The sequence below is a fragment of the Podarcis melisellensis genome (assembly GCF_964234715.1).
Source record: "Podarcis melisellensis genome assembly, chromosome: 4".
Lineage (NCBI taxonomy): Eukaryota > Metazoa > Chordata > Lepidosauria > Squamata > Lacertidae > Podarcis > Podarcis melisellensis.
Window position 1 is genome coordinate 26,392,052 of NC_138531.1, and position 21,647 is coordinate 26,413,698.

At 43.4% G+C, this 21,647-nt stretch overlaps 1 long non-coding RNA gene across 3 annotated transcripts in view; it reads right to left on the reverse strand.

Annotated features, from left to right (window-relative positions):
- Nucleotides 1–21,647, reverse strand: part of LOC309368344 — a 313,140-nt gene that overhangs the window by 66,878 nt on the left and 224,615 nt on the right. Inside the window, exon 4 of one of the 3 annotated variants that reach the window (XR_014167709.1) lies at nt 11,019–11,120. The exons of the other annotated variants lie outside the window; for them this stretch is intronic. This is a non-coding gene — a long non-coding RNA (uncharacterized lncRNA). The remainder of the gene's footprint in view (nt 1–11,018; nt 11,121–21,647) is intronic. 3 annotated transcript variants of the gene reach the window in all.

Consider the following 21,647-nt stretch of genomic DNA (forward strand, 5'->3'; position numbering starts at 1 on the left):
TGATTATCCCCATGGTCCCTTCCATCTCTTCAATACTATGACTTTATTATTACCCACAGCTTCTCAGTAAACCAAGGAGTAGTGAAGACTATGCAGCACTGGATAAGACCCTGAGGAGAAGCAATTGGGTTGATAGCTCTATTCATCTTGCCACCCAGCAGCAAGCTTTGATTGGATCACCAGCTCTATCCACCAGAAAAAACCCTCAATATATTCAGGAATCTGCTAGATTCCATTATTCTCCATTATTCCTTCCTTGAGGTAGAATCCCCTCCACCACATGCCTGAATTCTGCCTCTTAATCATGGCCTTTCCTAGGTCTTCACAGCCATTGTTTCCCCTCTCTACTGCTGTTTCTCCTCCCTCAAGTAATCCAAGCCAATTAGAGATTGCATTATGAACATGACAGTGTCATGAGACTAGGTAAAGTTAAAGGTAAAGGGACCCCTGACCATTAGGTCCAGACGCGGAAGACACTAGGGTTTCAGCACTCATCTCTCTTTATTGGCCAAGGGAGCCGGCGTACAGCTTCCGGGTCATGTGGCCAGCATGACTAAGCCGCTTCTGGCGAGCCAGAGCAGTGCACGGAAACGCCGGTTACCTTCCTGCCGGAGCGGTACCTATTTATCTACTTGCACTTTGACATGCTTTTGAACTGCTAGGTGGGCAGGAGCAGGGACCAAGCAACGGAAGCTCACCCCGTTGCGGGGATTCGAACCACCGACCTTCTGATCAGCAAGCCCTAGGCTCTGTGGTTTAACCCACAGCACCACCCGCATTATGAGATTACAGATCTATAAATGATATCACTATGAGACTACAGATCCATAAATGATATCACCATGCAATGCAGTCACTGGGAGGGAAAGGAAATCAATTAAGACTGAAAGCAATGCTGCCTGCAATGCAAAATTTTCACACTTTTATTCCTTTTTGGCATCCCCCCCCCCCACCAAAAGAAAGAACTGACTGTGTGGGAGCATGCTTTTTGCTACCACCTAAAAATGTTGCAAAACGTTGTGCTCACTCCTAATTATTTAAAGTAGGGGGGACTGCATTCATGTTTTCCTCTGATGTTAAAATATATATTTTAATGAGCTTTTGAATGCACCTTTTCTTTCTTTTGATGAAGCATTACACTTTGCTTTCTTTGCTCTTCTCAGCCAATGGCAGCATTAACATCAGAGTAGACAGAACAAGTCCAAGATTTACACTCAGTGATATTTCTGAAGCGGAGCAGGTGCAGCTGTTGGGGAAAGGGGGGGGGGAGGAACACCATTTTTTTTAAAGGAGTCAGATGGCATTGTGTAGCAAACAGAAGGCAAAGGACTGGATTCAAAGCACAAAATCAGGTTCTTTTATTGATGCAGAATACATTAATTTGTGATGCAAGGTTTGAAATGACTGGTTATAGAAATGTATCCATCTGATTGTGGTTTAATTTTCTGTGGGCTGCGGTATCTATAGCAGGCAAACCATAAGAGCATCATGTGCAGGTTTCATCCTTTTGGAATCATCACCTGCACAGTTTCACACGTGCAAGAGACAGAGAAAGGACAGCCGTCGCACAGCCGTACAATGGCCTCTCTAGCTCCGTATCCTATTACCAACACAGACCAGATATGCAAGCTTCTGGGAGATTTTACAGCAGCCGTACTAATATACTTTGCCATTTCACCTAATCATTTGCTTCTGAGTAGCATTAAGAGCTCCTAGAAAACTGGGTAGAATGCCTTGCACCTAAAAGCATTTGACACCATTTAAATTATTGAAATGAGCTAAATAAACATTCTAAGCTACCTTGAATACCACAAGGGCCTCTTACCTTCCACTGAGATCAACCCCATGAAAATGCCAGGGTTAAATTGGGCGGGTGAGTACAGTAAATGTTCTGATAATTCATTTCTTTAAAAAGTATTGCTAGAATGGTGATATCACAAGAATGCTGAATGTTAGTTCATTTAAGTGCAGTTCTTTTGCATTTCATCAAAAGTGTAGCAGATTTAAGAACGGCTGCCAGAATTTTAGATTCAGAACCATTTGCTTCAGGTTCTGCTTTTTAACAAACTGCTGGTGGTATCTTGAGTACCTGCATGAACCTGCTTGAGTTCAGTTTCTTGGGCCCTACTTGCTGATCATGAGCTCCATGAGATTGGTGAGCAGGAGGGACAGGGTCTTCTCTGTGGTGTCCCCAAATCTGTAGAACTCCCTTCCAAGGGATGTATGGTTGTCCTCATCAGTTTGGGTCTTCAAAAATGGCTTTTAACTGAGATTATCTTATTGATTATGCTGCTGTCTTACTGGCCTATAGATTCCCAATATGCTGGTTTGAAGTGTGTTTTTAAATGCTTTATGAACTGTGGCCATTGTTGGGTGTGGGGAGGAGGATATTTCTAATTTGTGGTTTTAAATTGTACTGTATTTTATTGTTGACATTACAATTTCTTTGGTTTGTATTTATTGCAGGCAAAACAAAAAAGAGAGGGAAAAGACTTCCAGGTGCTAGAAATATACTTTTAAATAGTACATTTCCCGTACATATAGGTTCCTCCCTCTTTCTGTCTCCTGGCCCTCTCAGTGGTGCTATCCCAGTTCGGTGGCTGTTGTTTTTCCTCATATTTGTGGTCGGCCAGCTTGGGAGGATTCTGGGTTGTATTCCACTAACTTTTACTGAGAGCAGAGCCATTGAAATTAATGACCATGACTAACTTAGGTCCCTCAATTTCAATGGAACTACTCTGAGTAAATGGTAGAGGCCTACAACCCAGAGTCCTGAAATGTAACTTTATTTAAAACAAATGGAGTCGAGCCTGGGATTTAAGCTCCGAACAGAACTATGTAGTTCATTTCACCTAATCACAGTTTTCATGTACTATGAAAGTTGAAGGTGGGGGGAACTGCAAATATTTCATGCTGTGAGAAGCTGAGAGAAGTTGCCAATTGTAGGAAATCTTCTTTGCATTGCTTTTAGCTTCCTGCTAGCTGCTAAACCCTATAAACCTTGGCAGGTGCAACCATTTTCCTGCCAGCTTTCCCTCTTCTGAATTAAGGAGAAGTACCTCATAGCAGTCAGTGTTCCAGCTTCGGAACAAATTGGTATAGGTTCGGCAAGGTGGCATGTAGGTACAATTCTACCTGTCAATCCCATGAGCCAGTTGGCAGCCACTGTCTGTTGGGAAAAGAGATTATTGCCTCCATAGGGAAGGCCTCCAAGCCTAACATTCAATGAGAGGGTTCTCATTGCTAACTAAAATTGATAAACTGGCAGAGAGCCTTCTAATTCTATAAGTCATTCCAGAAATGTTTGAAGATTTAAATATTGGCAGGCTTGAAAAGATGAAAAATGGTGGGCTCATTCAGCATGCATTACTGTTGCACGGTACTTTTTTATATATAAAAAAAACTACTTTAAAAACATTTGCTCTACTTTTAGAAAGCTATGCAATGTTTTAATATACCTTCAAATACATTTCAGGAAAAGGTTAAAATAGAAATATATGCGGTATATATAGGGCTTTTTCCAAGCAGTGTACATGAAGAACAGGGCACAACTGTAGGTCACATTTAATGGGTGACAGTGGAAATGAATGTTTGGAAATATCTCAAATACCTTCAGATTCCCAACTACATCATTCATGGCTTGAATGAAAAACTTGAAATTAAAATTTGGAATGCGAACTTTTAAAATTAGCGTGCTTGAGTTTTATGGGCTTTTCTTCCTTGTATTCTCTTTGGCTGGTATAAAAATGAAATCTCAAACGTTCAGCTGTAAAATACTACATACGATTGCATGTGAGCTATCAATCAGCACTAATTACTAATCCTCATAGCATGCCAATTGCCATTCATTTCAGCACTAATGCCCCTTGTAAGCCATTCTAGTCATGTGCAGCTCCCTTGCCCTGTGTTTACTGGACATAGTATGCTGCTTTAGCTGTGCCACAGAAAGAAGTCATAGATAGCTCAGTTGGTAAAGCATGAGACTGTTAATCTCAGGGTTGGGGGTTCAAGCCCATGCTGGACAAAAGATTCCTGAATTGCAGGGGCAGGGACTAGTTGACCCTCATGGTCCTTATCAACTCTATTATTCTATTATTCTACATGTGTGCCTCCTAAAGAGATCATCATCAGTGTTGGCTTTTAGCAGTGTTGATCACCAGTTCAGAAGAGAGCCAGAAGGAAAGGAACTGATTGCCAGAAACTGCAAAGGCTAGAAATGGAAACCTTCAGATTTGGCCCAATACATTTTTTAAAAACTAATTTTATATGATGCTTGATCGTCAAAACAAAAAACATAGCTAAGTAGAATTGCTGCCTGAGGCAAAGAACAAAATGGTGCCTGCTCCCATTCCAGGTACAAAACCCAACCAGGTGGGCAGCTGAATATTTGACACTGACAACAGGGCTGGGGACTCCACTCCAACTGGGGTCAGAAGTCTAGCTTAAAAGGGAAAGGGACCCTGACCACTAGGTCCAGTCGTGGCTGACTCTGGGGTTGTGGCGCTCATCTTGCTTTATTGGCCGAAGGAGCCGGCGTACAGCTTCCGGGTCATGTGGCCAGCATGACTAAGCCGCTTCTGGCGAACCAGAGCAGCGCACGGAAACGCCGTTTACCTTTCCCGCCGGAGCGGTACCTATTTATCTACTTGCACTTTGACGTGCTTTTGAACTGCTAGGTTGGCAGGAGCAGGGACCGAGCAACGGGAGCTCACCCTGTCGCGGGGATTTGAACCGCCGACCTTCTGATTGGCAAGTCCTAGGCTCTGTGGTTTAACCCACAATGCCACCCGCGTCCCTGCAGTCTAGCTTGGGGGGGGGGGGCTTATAAAGATCACATGACAAACAAAGCTCCATCCCCTCCCCACCCCTCAGCGTCTGCCCTCTTGCCACACGTCATGAGCTATGATTGTCAGAACTGCAACTAGGAACATGATCTGCAAGTGATATGGTTCCTAGTTTTTTACTGTGACCTACACACGCACACACACACAAACACACACACAGTGATTGGGACCTCCTGGACAGGAAGTGCTATAAAAGGCATCCTGACTGGACTAGCACCTTCGTCAATGACTTCTTGGCTCTGGCCTGTTCCTTGGCTCTCACCCCTGGCTTTGACTCCTGGGCTGAATTCCTAGTTTCCAGCTCCTGACTCAAATCTGACAGCAGTCTACATTTCAGCCTTGACAGAGGCTTTTGTTATAGGGAACATGCACAATCAAAACCATCATGGATTACTGCACACCCTGGGTGAAGGATGCAGAGGCTTTTGTAAGCCAGCACAGCAAGATGTTCTGTGGAAGAAAACCAGCTTCCATGAGTCAGTATTTATGGTGATGCTGGGCCAAAGTAAACAGCTCAGCTATTTTGATGAGTTTGAGAAGGAGAAGGTTTTTTTAAAAAAATAAAAAATGCTCCCTTCCCATCAAAGACTGACTTTAATCTTTTGGGGTGGGTGAATTCTAAGAATTTTTGTGGTGGGAACACGTTTGTCTCCAGCTCCACCACCACCAGCATGCAGGCTCCAACTATTAGCCTCAAAGCAATGCAGAGGGACGTGGGTGGCGCTGTGGTATAAACCACTGAGTCTTGGGCTTGCCGATCAAAAGGTTGGTGGTTTGAATCCCCGCAAAGGGGTGAGCTCCAGGTGCTCGGTCCCAGCTCCTGCCAACCTAGCTATTTGAAAGCATGCCAAGTGCAAGTAGATAAATAGGTACCGCTTCAGCGGGAAGGTAACCGGCGTTTCCGTGCAGTGCTCTGGTTTTGCCGGAAGCGGCCTAGTCATGCTGGCCACATGACCTGGGAAAACTGTCTGCGGACAAACATCGGCTCCCTCAGCCAGTAAAGCGAGATGAGTGCCGCAACCCCAGAGTCATTCGCGACTGGACTTAACTGTCAGGGGTCCTTTACCTTTACCTTTTTAATACAGTCCTTTGGCAGGTGGGAAGACCACCCCCGGTCTGTTAGCTTTGTCTGTTGTTTGGTCTGACTTGGCATTTTAGGGTGCAGTTCCGCCTTGTAAGGTATTCATGGTTTGTTTTATACTGCCCACTGCTTTTATGAGGGGTTTGTGCACTGCTGTGGAAAAAAAATCTATGTGGTATTTATTTATTTATTTATTTATGTATGTATGTATGTAAGGAAAAAAGGCCCACATAAACAGGCTATCAAGACACCAGGGGTCTCCAATACTCTCTTCTCCAAAGGAAACTGACATTATGAGTACTGTGATGAATGTCCCAGCACAGGGAAAAGGAAGATCATTAAAACAGTGATTGCAGTATGTCTAGCGATATGTTAGAGCAACACACACACACACACCCAAAAAACACAGTTTGCCCCCAGGGCGTAAGCCTGGGCAGTGTTTATGGAGGTCCTGGGCTGCCCAGATGATAGGATCACCCTCTCAGCCTCACTGAAGTAGTCCAAAGGAAAGCAGAGCAAGACGTTTGGCACCAGCTTGGCTGCAGGAGTTGCCAGAAGGAGGCGTAGAAGGCGCCATCCAACCATCTTAGGGACTTCACTCTGGATTTGTATAGGATTTACTCCTTAGCCTTTTCTTCCCCATAAGCTATCCCACAAGGAAAGTAGAGGTTAATGATTAGAGTTTTCCTCCCCCTAGATGGGCTACCCTCCAGTTTGACGAGCCCCATTTGCCCCTCACTTTCCTCTACAACACATGCAGAAACCAACTTCTTACCTTAACTATTGGCCCTTGTCTGCTCAATCTGCCAGAGCCTGTCTTCACATGCAGGGGAAGTCCCTAATTCACCAAAGGTTTGAGAGCCATTGGCTACCCTTCACCTGGTTTAGCTGGCGAGTCGAAGCCATTCCTGGGGTGTGGCCACTGTCACATGCTGACAGCTTCTAGGAGCCACAGGTGAGAGCTGAGTGCAGGGTGTGTGGACAAACAACCCCAGAAGCAGCACAATGTATCCCCCACAGAGGTATTACCCCTCCCCTAACACCCCATACACAGGGACGCAGGTGGTGCTGTGGGTTAAACCACAGAGCCTAGGGCTTGCCGATCAGAAGGTCGGCAGTTCGAATCCCCCATGACGGGGTGAGCTCCTGTTGCTCGGTCCCTGCTCCTGCCAACCTAGCAGTTCAAAAGCACATCAAAGTGCAAGTAGATAAATAGGTACCACTCCAACGGGAAGGAAAACGGCATTTCTATGCACTGCTCTGGTTCTCCAGAAGCGGCTTAGTCATGCTGGCCACATGACCCGGAAGCTCCCTTGGCCAGTAAAGTGAGATGAGCGCCGCAACCCCAGAGTCGGCCACGACTGGACTTAATGGTCAGGGGTCCCTTTACCTTTACCTTAACACCCCATATACCTTATATCCTAAAGACACCACAGTCTCCACTGTCCCTCATTCCAAACGAAACACAAACCCTGGGTAAGCACTGGGAACACCTGGAATGTTGCACCGCTCAGAGAGAGGGGTGGCATACAACACTACATTTCATAAAAACAACCCTGTACCAAGACTTCATAATCAGAATTTCTCCTTCATGTGCTCTGATCAAGTGTGTGTGTGTGTGTGTGTGTGTGTGTGTGTGTTTTATAATAAACCCAAACTCAGTGGTAATACTTTTGTCAACTGTTAATGTTTTGGAGCAATGCTGTTGAAATTCTGTTACTAAAGGAGGCATGGAGTACCAACACTTAGATACCTGGGGCACTCTGCAAAAATTAAGACTTAAAAAAAAAATCCTGCTTTTCAAAATGAAAGAAAATTACAAGCCTTTTGTCCTAATGACAGGGGAAGGGTTTTGCAAGCTTCTCGGCGTTCCCACCCCCCTAGTCCCAAATTTTTGCATAGCTGTGTTCCTGAATGCAGCGCCATTATTTTTAATGATATGTCAGGAATGGCTAAAAGAATTCTACGGAGCAGATCAAAAGACACAGTCTCTGAATTCCACTACATTTTCAGGTGGGGTTTAAGGGGTTAAACAACAACCAGTTTCAATAAAGCTCATTTGTACCGTCTGCTAATTTTGTTTTATTTTTATTTCGATGAAAGATAGAAATAGATTGCATCTTACAATAAAGGTTCAAACCACTCCCTTTTATTTGCCTTATAAATATATAGGGTGAAAACTCTAGTACAATATATTTTTTCCCACATGCCACTAACTGCAGATTCTTAATAGCTACATTCAAAATACTTTACACTTTTTTCCTGTTTCCTCCCCCCCCTCTCTCTCACACACACACACATACACACACACACACAAATCTTGTCCAATTATTTCTATTTTCCTGAAGTACGTAAGGTCAAATTGTTCTTTTCCTCCTTCCTTTTAGCGGGCTTTTGTGTCTGCCTGTCTGATCTGTGGCCTTTTGTAGCACTCTCGGACCATGACCCTGACAGTCATTATTTCGTCTTTTATCTTCATCTTCTTCTTTTTTTATTAGACTAGTCAGGCTTGATATTAGGCTTCCCAAAGATACTATCCATTACACTGTCAGCAAAGCAGGCTGCCTTAGTGGAGGCCAAGTGTCAACAGAAGGTGAGACAGAAAATCAGCCACAATCTAAAAGCTAATTACCCTGCCTAGAAGTTAATTAAATACTTGTTAGGAGCAGCAGGGTAGATCCTAATTAAACTTGTCTAATAACAGTACGCTGACATACCCTGACACTGGGAATTCCTACAGGGTTTAAATAATTGTACAAAGGGCAATAATACCTGTCACATCATGGTGTGCAGGCAAACCCTGAAGATGCACATTTTTTGCAGTATTTTCTGTACTAATTTGCCACATATTGTGCACTTCACATGTGTTTAATTTACACACATTTCAATTTCGATACCCTGGATTCCTCCCCCCCCCTCGCCCAAATTACTTTGGCTTCCCCCTTTTCCCCACTTTGCCTGAAGAGAAGACAGAAAGGAACAAATTCAAACTGAACCCACTGGCAGTAATACCAGGTAAAATTTGCTGTAACAAGTCATTATTAAATTGAATCTGTGGTTCTAGTTTTATCTCATGTAGGTAAGAGTGCAGAGCTTTCCTTTCCAAAAGCAGTAAGAAGCAAGAAATATGAGTACTGGTTAGCTTGCCTCCAACTGAAATGAACAGGGAAACTTTTCTGCACAGGGAGAGCCCATTGGTTCTCCCAGAATAAAAACAAGGAAGTGAATTGTGGCACCTTAAATACTACCAAATCTATTACAGAATAAGCTTTCACAGACAGTAATTTGGCAAAACAGTGTTTCACTGGACGACTTGCTAAGGGTAGATGAGCCCATTGCTGGTTAACATTGTCACAGTCTTACTCTGAGAATGCTCAGACTTCCCTAGTTGATAAGGGAAGGTTTTTCATCAGAAACAGGATTTTTGATGTAGATTCTCAGGAAAATGTACTTGCCAGCCAATTCTAAGCATTTTTTCCCTTGGTTTAAGTTCATTAAAGAGATACTGATATTTTCAACAAGAGATTTCAGAGCTTAACTTTTGTTGCCCTTAGAAAAGCTTTCTTTCATTTCCAAACAATGTACAGTGGTACCTCGGGTTACATGCACTTCAGGTTACATACGCTTCAGGTTACAGACTCCGCTAACCCAGAAATAGTGCTTCAGGTTAAGAACTTTGCTTCGGAATGAGAACAGAAATCATGCTCCGGTGGCACGGCGGCAGCGGGAGGCCCCATTAGCTAAAGTGGTGCTTCAGGTTAAGAACAGTTTCAGGTTAAGAACGGACCTCCGGAACGAATTAAATACTTAACCTGAGGTACCACTGTATTCAGCTTCTTTGGAGGGAAAGCATAAAGGGATTCCCTGTGCACAGCAGACATGTGATTCTGTGTCCTTGTGGTACCCAGGAGGCTTTGTCCCTTGTATAGAGATCTCAGATCTCATTTTTGGGAGACGTCTTGAGAGCAAGTGCTGGTTGGACCAGATTTTTTTTTTGTGATCTGTTGGCAGACCACAATAAAACTGTTTCAAACATGGTTGCCAACTTTACAGTAGCAGCTAAAAAAAACCCCTAATCTCAATTTTCTAAAGATGTCTGCTGTGGATGGCAAGGAGGGCCATCGGCAGTAGTATTTTGATGCTATTGTTAATCTTGGTTTGTATTGATAATTATTAGTGTCATCTACTCTTAGAGTTGTTATCAGTGCTATGTTTTGTCCCTGTTTCCTTTGTATTTGTCCTAGCATATGTCTAGGTTTGCTACTGTTTTGTGTTTGCAGGTACTATAAATTTGCATTTCAGCATTTTGCAATGGCCGTTGTGCCACAGACAAATAAAATTGTCAATTACATTCATGCTAAAACGTATGCAAAATAAGCACAATGATAATTCACAATAGCAGTAACTGAAAATGATACAATTTTTCCCTAGGATTGCTATGTTAATTAATACCTGTAGCAAGGGGGAAAGGCATTATCTCAATTTAATCCAGAGGTGATAGAATTGAACTTTGATTAGTCTGTCCCCCACTTGTTTCTTTGTTAAAAAATAGGCGCATTCAGGTCAGCAAGGGAGGCTGAGCTGTTCTCCTGCTAGTTTTTGAATATTGTGTTTCCTAATGTAAGATTTGTGTCTAGATTTGTATTCTGGTATCATTATTATTTTGCATAGAGCCTGGCCTGTTTGTCTTATGGAGAATGCAAAAGGGCATTGTTGACTGAAGATGACATAGTGTTGAAAGATGCTTTGGCTGACGTTATTAGCTAATAATTATGTTCCCAGAGTACAGACGGTCATAGAATTGGAATCTGGGTTGTTGCAGGGACTGGTCGCTATGTCCATGTCTCTGTTGTTGCTGCTGAGTATCAGTTTTAGATGCTCAGTTTTAGACACACAAGGACTAGGCTACCACATAGTTTAAATCACTAAATCAGGATACTAATCATACAGATAAATCACTCAGTGGAATGATGTCATATGTGGGGGTTTTTTAATATGATAATGAGAGCTAAAGCTATGTTTTAAATCAGGGATTAGGAACCTCAGGCCCAGAGGCTGAATGTGGCCCTCTAAATACCTATATCTGGCCATACCTTCTCATCTCCAGGCTAGCCTTCTCACCAGCCCTGCTCCACACCCTCCTTCAGTGATTTTGCCTGGCTGGAATGTGTCTTTCAATTGTGCCTCTTACTCCCCTGGATTAAAGACAGAGAGGAGAACATGTGTAGGAAACCGCAGACTTCTGCATGGCTGAAATACAGCCTACCAAGCAAAACTTAGTCTCACATGTTACTCCAACCATTTTTTCTCAGGCCACCTCCACCAATGTCACGTGGCCCCAAGACGTTTGCCCACAAAACAATATGTCCAAAATCTTAGACTAGATAGAATATATACATTTTGTGCGAGCGGCGAAACTCAGAGGTAACCCTTTCCGGTACTTCCGGGTCACCACGGGACGTAACCTGAAAGAACATAACATGAAGCAGACATAACATGAGGTATAACTGTACATTTAAAGCAGTACCATACCATTTTATGGGCTTCCCACCTGCCCAACAAATTCTGAGAACTGTAGTTTGTTAAGGGGACCGAGAGCTATTAGGAGACACACACACCACCTCCCAGCACTACCATTTGCAGACTTCCCAGGGAAGAGAGATTGATTGTTGACCCACTCTAGAAACTGTAGCTCTGTGAAGGAGGATGTGATCTCCTAACAATTCCCAGCACCCTTAACCAGCTACTGTACCCAGGATTCTTGTGGGAAGCCACGACTATTTAAAGTGGTATTACGTTGGGCCCGAAAAAGACCCAATATGGAGGCCACCTGGCCAAAATATTGGGAAATATTAGAAAAAGATGGAGACAATTGGAAATTGCAGAGTTTGGAGAAAATAAAGGATAAAGTGCGAGACTGGCTACATTACGCTCAGATTAAAGAAGTTTTTAAAAATGACAAGAAGTTAGGGTTCCAGGTGGAGAAATCGAAATTGGAAACAGAACTGTTAGAACCTAAGACTAAGGTACTCTCTAGAATGTATAACTTGCTGTTAAAATGGAATACCCAAGATGAAATGGTTAAGTTAGCTATAAGGTGGGCGCAGGACATTGGGCATAACATCATGTTTGAGGACTGGGAAAGGTTGTGGACTACTGGGTTGAACTTTACTGCATGTAATGCTTTGAAAGAAAATGTAATGAAAATGATTTACAGATGGTACATGACCCCAGTCAAACTTGCAAAAATATACCACCTGTCTGATAATAAATGTTGGAAATGTAAAGAAAGTGAAGGAACATTCTTTCACCTCTGGTGGACCTGCCCTAAAGTGAAGGCTTTCTGGGAAATGATATATAATGAACTGAAAAAGGTGTTTAAGTATACCTTCACTAAGAAACCAGAGGCCTTCCTTCTGGGTATTGTCGGCCAAGAGGTGGTAAAGAAGGATTGAACATTTCTTATGTATGCAACAACAGCAGCAAGGATACTCCTAGCGAAGCACTGGAAAACTCAAGATTTTCCCACACTGGAAGACTGGCAGATGCAACTGATAGACTATATGGAACTGGCCGAGATGACTGGCAGACTCCGAGACCTGGGAGAGGAGAGGACGGAAGAAGACTGGAAGAAATTCAAGATTTATTTACAAAAACATTGTAATTTGGCTGAATGTTAAGCAGGTTGCTAGATCATAAATAACTGAGCACCATTAAACTAGATAGAATTAGGAGGACAAGTGAGATTGAGAAAATATAAACCTTTTGGAGAACTATTAGACTACAAATTAAGTTCGTGGGACATAAGAATGTAAACAAGATGACAAATTGCTGGTAAAATTTATAATGATGAAAGTGGGAGCGGGAGACGTGAGGGAGTCCAAAGAAGTTGTGAAAATATGTTATGATATATGTTATACTGTGTGTTATCTATGTACCCATATCGAAAACCTTAATAAATATTTTATAAAAAAAATAAATAAAGTGGTATTACGTTGCTTTAAATGTATACTGTAAGTGGGGTCTGAGGCAGTGCCAGTGCAGTTGCTAGCATGCTGGGTAAATGTGAGAAACATAGGTACAAATCTCCGGTAAGCTATGAAATGGCAGGTGGGAGATCATTCCACTGCGCATTTCTTCATTCCACACCATATGGGTGGAGAAACCCACAGCGTAATCATGTCAAGACATGGAGTAAATTGTACTAGACATTGAGGCAGGTCCTTGAGGAACCAGACCCAGTGCTGCCATATTCAGACCCAATTTCTTATAGCATGCAATTGCACTCACTAGGTAGTCTTGAGCAAGTCAGTATCTCACACAGCCTAATTTACCTCACGGCGCATTGGGGGGGGGCGGGCGGTTGTCATGTGAAAGCACTGGTCCGAGCTGGCTATAAAAGCAACAAACTCGCTTGACCTTTTTTAAAATAATAAGAATAATAATGGAAACTTCCATCATAATAGGAAGACCAAATGCAAGGTAAAACAGTACTCCGTTATCTGTTTCTCATTTCCAGCTTTTCTGTATGAGATTTGTTTGTTTGTTTGTTTCCAAACTGAAAAACGCCACTGGCAATCGTTTAAAATAAATGTAGGTTTCCAGCAAACACAGCAATGCTTAAAAAAGAGAGAGAGAGAGTTTCTCTACAACAGCAGTTTTTTAGAACTGACATTTGACCAGGTTCTGTTTTTCAACTGAGTTGTCACACTGCCTTGCATGCGGGTTAATCCCCCATTGTGCCCATCTAGGCCACTGAAAAGAATGATGTCAATAACAAATATGCAATTGCTGATAAAGCTCATCTCTACTAGAACACCCCTGAGAGGCATTGTTGAATGCTGACGGGCTTTTACCAAGGCAAAAATGCTGAATGTCAGCTTTAAGAAAGAACTGGGATTCGAGCTTGTTATTGGACTCCCCTCCCCCATCCTTCCCAGATTTAGACAGATTTAGTTTTTGCCTTTCCTCCTTAATAACCTTGATGCACTGACCTTTCTTTGCTTTTTAGCCTTTTTACCGGAAACATGATACTGTGTGTTGTTGGTTTGTATGCATGACAAACTGTGTCACTGATGAGAAGATTCATCAACTATAATAAATACAAGTCTGGAGTATGGGCGGTAGACCTGGAAACAGTAAAACCCAAAGCACTATAGGCTTCTTTTACATCCTCTCCCTGAATGGCAAAGGATTAATGAAAAGATGTAAGCACTCTGATCTTTTCTGGCAGTACTATGGTAATAATCAATTAACCTTGGGAGATCAAATTGACAGGGCTTAAGTGTGAAGTTATTCAAAATGCCAGATTATCTGTGCAGATGGATGCACTTGTTGTAACCCTGAAGAGGAAACAGATATTTTGTCCTAAACCTAAGTTCTTCAAACAGTTTTATGGAGTGATCCTAAGCACACTGATTTGGAACGAAGCTCTACTGAAATCCATGCAAATGTTTTCAGGTAATGGATTTAAGGCTGGGAAATTCCAGAGAGGTTGCCTTGATGGTCTGTTTTAGCAAATATATATATATGTCTTATAGCACCTTAAAGGTAAAGGTAAAGGGACCCCTGACCATTAGGTCCAGTCGTGGCCGACTCTGGGGTTGCGGCACTCATCTCGCTTTATTGGCCAAGGGAGCCGGCATACAGCTTCCAGGTCATGTGGCCAGCATGACTAAGCCACTTCTGGCGAACCAGAGCAGCACATGGAAACGCCGTTTACCTTCCTGCCGAAGCAGTACCTATTTATCTACTTGCACTTTGACATGCTTTCAAACTGCTAGGTTGGCAGGAGCAGGGACTGGCCAATGGGAGCTCACCCCGTCACGGGGATCTGATCAGCAAGTCCTAGGCTCTGTGGTTTAACCCACAGTGCACCTTAAAGAATAACAAATATCCATTGTGGATCCTACTTTGCTAGATGTGTGAATTGATGCCTTATGCTTGTGGTTTATATAGGCACAAGGTTGTGATCCTATACACTCTTACCTGGGAGTAGGTCAGTTGAGCTTACTTCTAAGTAGACATGCATAGAATTGCACTGCAAGTCTCTTAAATTAGGGAGCTATATGCATTTAGGTACTGAAAGCCACCCACTTACAAGAGAGTGAGTTCCACAGCTGGAATTCTATCACAGAACAGGCCCTATTTTGGGTTACTGCTTTTCCTGCAGATCTGAATCCACAGGCAGGGTGATCTTGCATGAGGCATTCCTTCAAGTATCCTGGATCCAAGTGATTTAGGGCTTAAACACTAAGGTCAACACCTTAAATTGGACTACTAAACATATACCGTAAGTAGCCAGTGCGACATATTCAAAATCAGTATGGTATGACTCCTCCTCACTGCCTCTAGGGGTAGCATTTTGCATCTGCTGCAATTTCCAGACCAACTTAAAGTATCACGAACAGTAATCTTTTACAGAGATTACCAAAGCATGGATAACTATGGCTGGATTATCCTGATCCAGAAATGCCCAAAGTTGATGAACTACTTAGAGCTGTGTCATTGAAGTCACCTGGGCCTTCAGTGATCATGTAGCATCCCCAAGCTACATTCCTGATCCTTCAAAGGAAGTGTAACCCCATCTAGAACAGTCTGCTTCTCAAAATCCCAGACATAAAAGCTCCCTGTGCCTCCTCCATCTTGTCAGTGTTCATCTTCAACCTACTGGCCCTCATCCAGCCCACCAGTGCCTCCAGCACCTGCACTGCTTTATCTGATCGCAATCAATATAAGGAACAGAACTGAGTGTAAATGGCACATTACTCCAGATCCTTTAATGACCTCTCCCATCAGCTTCATATAGATGTAAAAGAGCACAGGAGATGATGTGGAGATCCCACAGCACAACTGCCATGGGGCCGAGCAGAAGTTCCCCAAACCTACTTTATGGAAATGGCCCTGAAAAGACATCCTACTCTGCAGCATTGCATATAGGTTGAAGAGCATCCAGCAGACTACCAGGAGCACAGGAGACAAGTCTTGCAAGCCCTTTCTGATCATGGAACACAACTAATCATGGAACGCTCAATCCCCAAGAGAGCGTCTGTTCCATAGGCAATCTGACAGTAAGAGCTGTTCGACAGTGGAATTTGCTGCCAAGGAGTGTGGTGGAGTCTCCTTCTTTGGAGGTCTTTAAGCAGAGGCTTGACAACCATATGTCAGGAGTGCTCTGATGGTGTTTCCTGCTTGGCTGGGGGTTGGACTCGATGGCCCTTGTGGTCTCTTCCAACTCTATGATTCTATGATTCAATCCATTTCCCCCCCCATGTGCAGATTGTAGACTATACTGTTCTTTGCATACAAACATGGACTCTTTTTTAAAAGAATAAAAATCCTTTCCCAAAGTAGTTGGGAAATCCAGGTAGTTGGCCCTCCAGTCAGATGGTTTAACATCTCTACGTTTACTTGCAAGCTTCAGTAATTCCAATCACTGCCTTGAATCTCAATTAATTAAGGTAACATCTAAACTTGTTGTCGCTCTTCATTTAATTTGGTTTTTTCCTTCAAAGTCCCATTACTAAGCCTCATGCACTTCTACACAAACAAGTATGGAGGCACATTCCATCAGGAAGGTGTCTCGTGTAATCCCTATCGAAATCAATGGAAGCTGGGTGAAAATCCCATCCATTTCACTGGGTCTTGTGTGAAGAACCTCTCTTTGATTTGCGACCCAGTTCAGATTTTTCTCCTTCTCTTTATCAACCTCCCAAATCTGTCCGTCTACTGACTGAAACAGCTGCCTAACATTGTTTCATGGTAGGCATACCTTCGTGAAGCTGGAATTCTGTTGCAAGATTTTGGGGCAGAGTAGCTTGTACTTGTATTCTTGTGGTGAAAATTGTTCATCTACAAGGCAAACTAATCCACATGAATGGCTTGTCACATGATTAACATTACACCATGTTAAGACATTTGTAGCACATTCGTGTCTACTCAGAACAAAGTGAGCCCTATTGAGTTCAATGGATCTTACTCCCATTGAAATGGGTATAGGATTGCAGGTTTCGTTGTTTTCTTCTAATACAGGGATGGGAAAAATTTGGCTCTCCAGATGTTGACAGATTACATCTCCCACCACAACTCCCAACTGTTCCCTGTGCTACTGGGACTGATGGAGCTGAAGTCCAGCAACATATAAAAAGCCACAGGTTTCCCCACCTCCCCCATACTTTAATTTCACAGTCAGGTAGACTGTTCTTAACAATTTTTCATAGCTGTTTCATTTTGAGATCACCTGATTAATCCACAAACCTGCGTCTTAGTCCTGTAAAACAGGCACAGTGGTGGCAAGATTCTAAACCCTTGAATAAGGGATACAGTGAAGTAAATTGTCAGAGAATTATTAATGAAAGAAAAAAAATGCTTAAAACAATAGGCATATTAAGCAAGAAAAATATATATCACACCATTGTACCCAAAGAATAACCAAAAATCTGCATTTAGGGTGAATGAATATGCCCTTTATGCAGCTGCTTGCGTTTATATAATTTATTTTGCTTCCAATATGAAGGTTGAGAAATGATTTGCAACTTGGGACAATTTTAGGTAAGGAAAGTGGCAGGTGTAGCAGAGGGGGAGAAGGAGGCCAATGAAATATTTCCAGGTTTTACTCCAAGGATTAAATGGGGGTAATTTTACCTTATCAGTGACATGAAAGAGTGTAAAAATGTTTTCTCAGTCTGGCTATAATAAACAAAGATAGTGTTTGTTCCCAGTGCAGTCCACACTAGGAACTCCAATCAGTGCCTATACTGCTGATGCAAGGATAGTTATCCAGTGTGTGTGTGTGTGTGTGTGTGTGTGTGTGTGTGTGTGTCTGTGTGTCTGTGTGTGTGTGTGTGTGTGATACCAATAGAATTGGCTGTTTCTTCCTTCGTTGTACAAGAGATGAAGACCGAGTGTAGAATAAAACAAGAGGCCTGCAACAGTCTGCCAGTTCCCACATCCTCATTACTGTGAGATCCAATCACTACATTATGATGGCAATCATTTCTCTCTCTCTCTCTCGAGACCCTACCCTGCTCAGACGTCAAACTTTTAAGCAATGGAATTCTTTCCCCTCTTTCAACCACCTTCCCCAAAGATCTGCACATTGTTCCTTTGTACGTGCGTGGCTATGTTTTATGAAACACCTCAATGTACAAAATTTGGAGCCTTTGCAGAGAGAACATTTTTTGTTGTTGTTGTTGCTTTTTTTAAGAGGCCGATTTCCCCTTATTTTGAAGTTGAGGGGGGGGAAGAAGCATTATATTTTACCTTCACAATACTTTTGGAATGGCTGAATATAGTGCAGCCTCGTTGCCCATATGCCATTCAGCTTCTGTCTGTCTTTTTGTTTACACTGGGAACACAATGGAAACCATAGTCCTTCCAATGCATCATTTATAAGTGTATTCTACCTCTGAATGTACAGACAGAACCGGCTGTGTGAATGAGCTCTGTGAATATTGCCAAGACACTGTGCTTTGTTCAGCATTATTCTTCACAATAGATACCACACTTTGGAAGTAATTTTTAAAAGGGAATCAAAATAGTGGTACTTTTAGCCTTTGTTTCTTTTATACCACACTGCATTCTCTGTCTCTCATTCAGCTGCTTCTATTATACTGACAAATTAAATAAACCACTCCATAGCTAAAGAGGTTTGGGCAGGCTGGGCTTGATACACTAGGCACTGGGGAAGTTGCACTAAACATTTATGCTGGGTTTTTTAAGCTCAGGGGGAAAATTTTTTGATCAACTAACATTAAAGCTTCTTTCTCTTTTTTCCCCTTTTTCTTTTTTGGGGGGGAGGGTGCAAAATTAAAAGGAGTACTTCAAAAATGTTGAGTTGATCTTCAGAACCAAGAGGTCTGGCATCTGGAGTCTTGAAAAGCTATGTGTGCAGGTAATGAGCTTGAGTTTTGCTTTTGATCTCTTTTCTTTCCCCCCCCAACCCTCCCTACTTCCCCATCTCCCCTTCCCAAGTGTTCAGCCTGCTAGAAATTCTCGTGTCTGTATTGGAGGGGGGGTTCCTTCTTCTGGCAAGGAGCATGGGATGCAAGACGCACGATCCTCCACTGCAAGCTGAAACGGATGAGCTGCTTCTTTAGGTACAGACAGGCTACTTTTTAAAAAAAAGTGCCGCAAAAGTTTCAGCCGGACCCAGAGCTTCAACCCCCCCACTCCGAACCAGCTCCTTCCATTTTCCCTCTGCTCCTCCATCCGCTGTGGGCACTTCTGTTTGCTGGGGTAACTTTTATTCGTTGACTGTAAGCAAAGAGGAAGGCGAGAGGATATTTTGGGGGCGCGCGAGGGGGGGGCGGCCGCTCCTTTTCCTCCCAATTTCTTTGCCTTTTCTCTTTCATTTTAAAGGGTTTGATTCTCGGAGCTGCTGAAGTCCGAGGTGGCAGAGCGTCGGAATTTCCCCTAGCATTTGGCCATTAGGCTGGGATTCAAACAGAACAGATTGTGGGGTTTGCGGGGGGGGGGGGGGGACACGGTTGGCAAGGAAAACCCGATCGCCTTCTCTCTGGGATGTGTGAAATGGCGTGTGTGTGTGTTTGCCAATAAGTTTGCAAAGGAACTTATTGCGTGTGTGTGTGTGTGTGTGTGTGTGTGTGTGTATACAAGCAGAAAAATGTACCAGATTAGTAATCAGCCATTGGTGCGCGGTCACGCCTGCGAGTTGAACACCCCCCCCCCGCTCCAAAGTCGTCGCGCCGGAAGAGAAGGGGAAGGATGGGGGGGTGTTGTTTATCACGGAATAACTGGGCACTGGGGGGGGGACTCCCTCCAAACTCCTTTCCACCCGCTGCGTCACGGCCATTAAATTTCCAAGCGTGAGCCTCTCTATCGTCGGTGCCCTCGCCCCCCCCCCCGCCGCCCACAAACCCCACTTTAAGCAAGCCGAAGAGGGTGAAGAGAAAAGGATGGAGGAGGAATTGTTGGGCTCAAAGAAGCCGCCAGGTTTCTCCAGGCAACTGAACTCCGGGGGGGGGGGAGAGATGAAGATAGAGATATAGCTATATAAAATAAAATATAATGACAGTGTCCTAAGGAAGCTTTGAAGATGGCAGGCGACGAATGAGACGAGCTTCATTGGAAATGCAAGGAGGGGCGAGCGGAGTGGGGGGGGACGCGCTGGTCCAGCAGAGATGCCCCCTCTGGCTTCTGAGTCAAGAGAGCACGGCAGGCAAAGGGGAATATTGAGCCAAAGCAGTTTGAAGAAAGCCATCAGGGCTCATCTTTTATTACTAAAGGAAGGGAGACCTTTTTTTGAGGGAAGGGAGGGAGCAGCTCAGGTGATTTCTCTCTCTCTCTTCCTCTCCTGTATTGTCTACAAACATCTGGAATCTGCCCCAAGAGAAATGCAACTGCTTTGTAGTTCTTGTTATTATTAATATTATTAGTGGGTAGTAATAATTAATAAAGTAAATAATGCTCTGTGCTTTTTTTAAGCACTCTCCCTTTCCCTCTCTCCCTATCCATAAAATGTCTCTTAGGTCCCGGGGGAGAAAAGAATGGGGCCGAGGGGCTCTGTGAGGGAAAAGCTGAAGGTCAGGGTTACCCACTGTGGCATGACTTTTAAGCTAAAGAGGGTTTTATGTCTCTTGTTGCCATGTCGAGTCTCATTTGGGCTGTATTATTCCAGAGGGGCTGGGCCTGCTCGTGACAGGAGAGGGGTTAAATGAGATTACAAGCTTTAGAGGTTGTCAGCAGCCACTGCTGCCTGGGGATGTTAAATCGTGATTTAATGGTCAGCTTTATCTCTATAGTATCAGAGGGAATCCGTTGTTTTCAGCAACTTAATTGGCACTGGGTTTTCAGGAGACTTCTGGTGGTGGCGGGTTGTTGTTGTTTTTTTCCCCCAACTAGGTGGTGGAGCTCAGTTGTTTTTCAATGCTGAATTATTTAAAGTGGCACAGTGCAAACTGGGAGGTTTCAGGGTTTGGGCAGTGAGGGAGTCTGGAGATGATTGGGGAAATAGATAAAGGTGGCTTATGCTTCATCTTACTTCTGCGAAGGGAGACCTGTCTACAAATGTAATGGGGAAGGGGGGAGAAATTCCCTTTTGTATTGCAGCGGGGCAGCAGTTGTCCCTTTCCAAATAAGCTACCATCTAGTTGCCTGTCCCTTTCCCCAACCTTTACTCCTTAAAAAGAATTTCTAAAGCTCCAAGTTTGGACTGACTCAGTCCGGGGCTTAAAAATAGACTCATATTTGAAGACTAACTGAACTGATTTTTAATGGGCTCTGGAGCAGAGCAGATAGCCCTGACTTGTTTTCTGAAATGGTGTCATGGATCAAACCTGCCTGGATACCATATCCTCCGGAAGACACGCTGCACATGTTCAGAGGCATTGTTTTCCTATACAGTATTTTATGACCCCGCATGCCCCAATGCTGTGCCTTTTGCACTGAGGTCAAGCCCCAAAGCTAAGCCCTACTTTAAATTAAGCCATGGCAGAGAGAGATTCCATTGCTGCGACCCCGTGTGTTGTAATATATTGATCTTTGTTATGCTATATAATAAAATTGTTTAAAGTCTATCTTCATCAGGTCATGACGTAGAACATTTAGGGGAGAGTTCACATGATATTCTAATTAACTGATTTGCAAGTTTAGAAGATAGGTATACTCTTAGTCTAGTATCTTTGGATGCTGTTCTCACAGTCACAGATCCTACAGATATTAAAGGCCCTAACTACTCACTACGTTCAAATGAGTATAAAGCA